The sequence below is a fragment of the Balaenoptera ricei genome, chromosome 8, assembly GCF_028023285.1.
Source record: "Balaenoptera ricei isolate mBalRic1 chromosome 8, mBalRic1.hap2, whole genome shotgun sequence".
Taxonomy (NCBI): Eukaryota; Metazoa; Chordata; class Mammalia; order Artiodactyla; family Balaenopteridae; genus Balaenoptera; species Balaenoptera ricei.
In genome coordinates, this window is record NC_082646.1 from 23,867,693 (window position 1) to 23,873,951 (window position 6,259).

The following is a 6,259-nucleotide window of genomic DNA, read 5'->3' on the forward strand; positions in this document are numbered from 1 at the left end:
ACAACCCAATCAAAAAATGGGCAGAAGATCTAAATAGACATTTCTTCAAAGAAGACATACAGATGGCTAAAATCACATGAACAAATGCTCAACATCACTAATTATCAGAGAAATGCAAATCAAAACTACAATGTGGTATCACCTCATACCGGTCAGAATGGTCATCATCAAAAAATCTACAAACAATAAATGCTGGAGAGGGTGTGGAGAAAAGGGAACCGGCCTACACTGTTGGTGGGAATGTAAATTGGTACAGCCACTATGGAGAACAGTACGGAGGTTCCTTAAAAAACTAAAAGCAGAGCTACCATATGATCCAGCAATCCCACTCCTGGGCATATATCCAGAGAAAACCATAATTCGAAAAGATACACGCACCCCAATGTTCACGGCAGCACTGTTTACAATAGCCAGGATATGGAAGCAACCTAAATGTCCATCAACGGAGGAATGGGCGAAGAAGATGTGGTACATATATACAATGGAATATTACTCAGCCATAAAAAAGAATGAAATAATGCCATTTGCAGCAACATCAATGGACCTAGAGATTGTCATACTGAGTGAAGTCAGACAGAAAGACAAATATCATATATTGCTTATATGTGGAATCTAAAAAAAGAGTACAAATGAACTTATCTATGAAACAGAAATAGAGTTACAGATGTAGAGAACAAACTTACAGTTACCAGGGGGTAAGGGGCAGGGAGGGACAAATTGGGAGATTGGGATTGACATATACACACTACTAGACATAAAATAGATAACTAATAAGAACCTACTGTATAGCACAGGGAACTCTACTCAATGCTCTGTTATGGCCTATATGGGAAAAGAATCTAAAAAAGAGTGGATATATGTATATGTATAACTGATTCACTTTGCTGTACACCTGAAACTAACACAACACTGTAAATCAACTATACTCCAATAAAATTTTTTAAAAAATAAAAAAAATGAAAAAAATAAAAGCATTTCCAATGTACTAATTAGCATATGAAGCTTTTACAACCAAATTATATTGATTCTATTTAGTATTCAAGAGAAAGTGTTTTTGAAAGTACATGAAAATATTTCAATCAACCCCCAGCAAGGAAATATTTACTGACCATGTTCTTTACATTATATTTATGTGTTATAGAAAGACGTAAAAATAACAATCAGTTCCCATTATATTTAGAAATTTTTAGTCCCAGAATGTCATCTCTTCAATAACACGTAACAAGTTGGCAACCTTTCTGTAAAGGGCTAAATAATAAATAGTTTTAGGCTGTCAGCAGAACATGGAAGCAGCCATAACACAATATGTAAATGAATGGGCATAGGTGTATTTCAATAAAACTTTTATTTATGAACACTGAAATTTGAATGCACTATTTTTTTTTTAAATATTTATTTATTTATTTATTTTTGGCTGCATCGAGTCTTAGTTGCGGCACGCGGGCTTCTCTGTAGTTGTGGCACACGGGCTCCAGAGCAGGTGGGCTCTCTAGTTGCAACACCAGGACTTAGTTGCCCCGTGGCATGTGGGATCTTAGTTCCCCGACCCGGGACTGAACCCACATTCCCTGCACTGGAAGGCGGATTCTTAACCACTAGACCACCAGGGAAGTTCCGAATGTACTATTTTTTGTGTCACATATTATTCTTTTTAAAAATAAAAAAAAGGTTTTTTTAAAATCTTACACAATTGTTATAACTCAATTAAAAAAAACCCACAAATGTAAAATCAGGTAGTATGCCATACTTGGCACATGGACCATAGTTTGTCTATCTCTAGCATGAAATTATCTTTATTTATTCTTATTTTGTTATTGCTTTAATGGTAGATTTTTTTTTTTAACATCTTTATCGGAGTATAACTGCTTTACAATGGTGTGTTAGTTTCTGCTTTATAACAAAGTGAATCAGCTATACATATACCTATATCCCCATACCTCTTTCCTCTTGCGTCTCCCTCCCACCCTCCCTATCCCACCCCTCTAGGTGGTCACAGAGCACCGAGCTGATCTCCCTGTGCTATGCGGCTGCTTCCCATTAGCCATCTATTTTACATTTAGTAGTGTATATATGTCCATGCCACTCTCTCACTTCGTCCTAGCTTACCCTTCCCCCCTGCCCGTGTCCTCAAGTCCATTCTCTACATCTACGTCTTTATTCCTGTCCTGATCCTAGGTTCTACAGAATCATATTTTTTTTCCGATTCTATATATACGTGTTAGCATACAGTATTTGTTTTTCTCTTTCTAATTACTTCACTCTGTATGACAGACTCTAGGTCCATCCACCTCACTACAAATAACTCAATGAAATTATCTTTAATTATTTGAAATATTCATATTAAAACACAAAGCTCAAAATGCAACTTGGTATCCTGGACACTGCAACAGAAAAAGAACATTATTGGAAAAACTGTGGAATCTGAATAAAGTCTATAGTCCAGTTAATTGTACTGTACTGATATTAATTTCTTAGTTTTAATAAATATATGGTGTTTAGGTAAGAATGTTTAATTAGGGGAAATTGGGGTAATTATAGAAGAACTCTTCTATAAATCTAAAAATATTTCAAAGTAAAAAGTTAAAAAAGAAAAAGCAGTCACTCAAAACCAGATCTTTAGATCCTCTTTAGATATCAGCACTGTCTAACAGAACTTTTTATGTTAATAGATGTGTTCAATATCTGGGCTCTCCAATATTGCAGCTACCAGCCATTATGTGCTTATTAAGGAAGCACTTGAAATATGACCAGCCTACAGCCACTATGGAAAACAGTATGGGGGATCCTCAGAAAACTAAAAATAGAACTACCACATGATCCAGCAATTCCACTTCTGGAACTATATCCAAAAGAAACAAAAACACTAACTCGAAAAGATACCTACACTTCCATGTTCGTAACAGCATTATTTACAATAGCTAAGACATGGAAACAACCTAAGTATCCATCCATGGATGAATGGATAAAGAAGCTGTGGTATGTATACATATATGTATATATACCACACACATACACACACACAATGGGATATTATTCAGTCATAAAAAAACACACACACAAAAACACGAGGAAATCCTGACATTTCTGACAAAATGGATGGGCCGTGAGGGCATTATGCTAAGTAAAATAAGTCAGACAGAGAAAGACAAAAACTGTATGATCTCACTTATATGTGGAATCTCAAACAAACAAACTCATAGAAAAAGAGATCAGATTTGTGGTTACTAGAGGTGGAGGTGGGGTGGGGGGGAATTGGAGGAAGGTGGTGAAAAGGTACAAACTTCCAGTTACGAGATAAGTAAGGATTAGGGATGTAATGCGCAACATAGTAACGGTAGTTAACGCTACTGTATGATACATGGGAAAGCTGTTAAGAGAGACTAAATCCTAAGAGCTCTCATCACAAGGAAAAATATTTTTTCCTTTTTTTTTTTTTTTTTTAATTTTTTTTTTTTTTTTTAATTTATTTTTGGCTGTGTTGGGTCTTCGTTTCTGTGCGAGGGCTTTCTCTAGTTGTGGCAAGCGGGGGCCACTCCTCATCGCGGTGCGCAGGCCTCTCACTATCGCGGCCTCTCCTGTTGCGGAGCACAGGCTCCAGACGCGCAGGCTCAGCAATGGTGGCTCACGGGCCCAGCTGCTCCGCGGCATGTGGGATCCTCCCAGACCAGGGCCCGAACCCGTGTCTCCTGCACTGGCAGGCAGATTCTCAACCACTGCGCCACCAGGGAAGCCCCCTTTTTCTTTTTTTTAAAAAATTGTATCTATAGGAGATGATGAATGCTAACTAAATTTACTGCCGTAATCATCTCACAATGTATGTAAGTCAAACCATTATGCTCTACACCTGGACCTCATATACAGTGATGTACATCAATTATATCTCAACAAAACTGGGAAAAAATTTTAAAAATGGCCAGCTTGACTGAGATGAATTTTTAATTTTATTAAATTTAAATAGCACATATAGTTAGTGCCTACCCTATTGAACTATGTAGCTCTATATTTTTCTCATTATTTTTAAAACAAAAAAGACAGTCGGAAGTGAAATCAAATTTTAAAAATCTTTGGTAATTATTTTTTATTTGAACTAAAAGCAAACTTTTGATGGAATTATCTTATTAAATGAAAATATGAGATCTTCCAAAAAAATTTTTTTAATTTATTTAAAAAAAATATTTATTTATTTATTTGGCTGCTCCCAGTCTTAGTTGCGGCATGTGGGATTTATTTCCCTGACCAGGGATCGAACCCGGGCCCCCTGCATTGGGAGTGCAGAGTCTTAACCACTGGACTACCAGGGAAGTCCACTTTTCTTTATTTTGAGAGAGAAAAATATACCTGATGAAGAAATTTATTTACAGTAAATTTAAGATAAAAATCCATTACAGCTTCTAAAAAGATTTAAAAAGTAATAATGCCCTACTAGACACACTCAATACTCACAATAGCATTTGAATTAGTACTACAATCTATCTGACCCAGTCACAGAGTAAAAATATTAGAAAATAACCAAGAGTTTCAACATCATTTGTAGAAACGAGCAGCTGAGGAATGTCAGAAAATACAAACTTACCTGAGGGACTTGGAGCAGGTCTCTGTAATGGTGGTCTAAAACCTGGAGCTTTGGAAGTATCAGACTGATGTAAAGGATCTGAATTTGGCAAATATGCGGATTTTCCTGATAGCGTAGATTCTGGTGTTGACTGAGATGAAACAACAGATCCTCCCTAGAAGGTATGAGCAGAAGTAGGGCTACTTTCAAACAATGTGCTAAAGGGCCCAAATGGTAAGGGGGCACTGAAATTGGGAGCAATCGGCTTATTTGCTAGATGTACTGAATTTTGACAAGCACTTTGTGTACTTAAGGTCGAAGGTAGCTGGACAGAAGAGGGGACACTGTGAGGTCTTTTAATGTGATTGACACTGAGGACTGCAACAGATGAATTTTGCACAGGAGCTGGATTCTTGTGAGGGGCAGTTGTGCCATGAGAGGGTGGTCTCATAGCAGGGGGTTCCATTTGAGGTGGAGGCTGGGAGCATCCCATTTGTGTCTGAGGCATAGGGTAAGTCACTGGGGCAGTAGAAGGCACCGCCACTGGAGCAGAACTTGTTGTTCCTAAAGGAGGAACAGTCATTCTAACTTCCGGGGGAGGAACCTGAGACTGCTGAAGAGGTGGTCTTGGCTCCTGAGAAACAGATCCCGGAGGTTGCTGCTGAGTAGAATGAACTGATGAACTCCCAGAAGAACTGCTGCTGTTTGGAGGTCTACTGTTGGTTGTTTCTACTATTGGTGGACTACCTGCTTCCTGTTCAGAGGAAGATGCCCCTTTATTTGGAGATGCTGTTCCACAATCCAAAGGGCTGTTTCTAGAAACCCCTCCTGGCTGGGCTGGTGGTGATGGGGAAGATGGGGATGATACTGGGTAGTGTTCTTTGGCAGTAGGCATAGGATATGTGGCATTTGTGGGTGCAGTGCTGTTGTTACTTGCTGTGGTGGTGACTGTTGTGGTGGTGGCATTGGATGCCTTCACAACTGTGACAAAAAGCTGCCTTCCAACAGAAGGTGAACTTGGACTGCCATTTGTAGATGTACCAGGCACCGTTGAAGCTGATGAACTAGTTGTAGTTGTTGGACTTGAAGTTACAGAACCTGCTGAATTCACCTGAGAACCACTGCTATTCTGATTGCTATGGCGAGGCACCATGTGAGGCTTAGGCGAGTTAGTAGCTCTGGCAGGGCTCAAAGGCCTGACAGGAAAAGGACCCCAAGTGGATTGAGCTGGTGGAAAAGTACCTCCAAAGTGCGTCATGGGCAACCTTGGTGGACGGATCTGCTGGAAAGTCTGAGCAGCAAGCAAAGCCTGTGCACACTGTGGAGGAGGCTATGCTAATGGAAGAGAAACTGGAAGACCAGGCCTCGCATTATTCACTGGGTTCTTAATGGTTTTGTGAGTAGATGCAGAAGAAATTGCAGGCACAGTGAGTGCTGCGGCAGTCTGAGATGTTGATGACAGAGCTACAGTCGCCATTTTAATTCTCATTAAGGAACTGTTAGCAGCAGTGGTGGTAGGTGCTGATGACCCAACTTTGGAATTTGCTGAGGAGCTTTTCAAACGATTCTTTGGAATAAGTTCATCAATTTCTTTGTCTGGATCCTTGATCAGAGCATTGATCAACTGAGTTGCTTGTCTTGTTGATTCAGTGCCACCCCTATAAGTTGACAAAAAAAAAAAATTAGGTCCAATTTCGCCTTTTTAAT

At 39.2% G+C, this 6,259-nt stretch overlaps 1 non-coding gene across 1 annotated transcript; it reads right to left on the reverse strand.

The window, feature by feature from the left end:
* Positions 1-4,228: 4,228 nt before the first annotated feature.
* On the reverse strand, positions 4,229-4,301 carry TRNAG-CCC (transfer RNA glycine (anticodon CCC)). Its single transcript has one exon. It is a non-coding gene; the product is annotated as a tRNA-Gly (tRNA).
* Between the last annotated feature and the right edge of the window lie 1,958 nt (positions 4,302-6,259).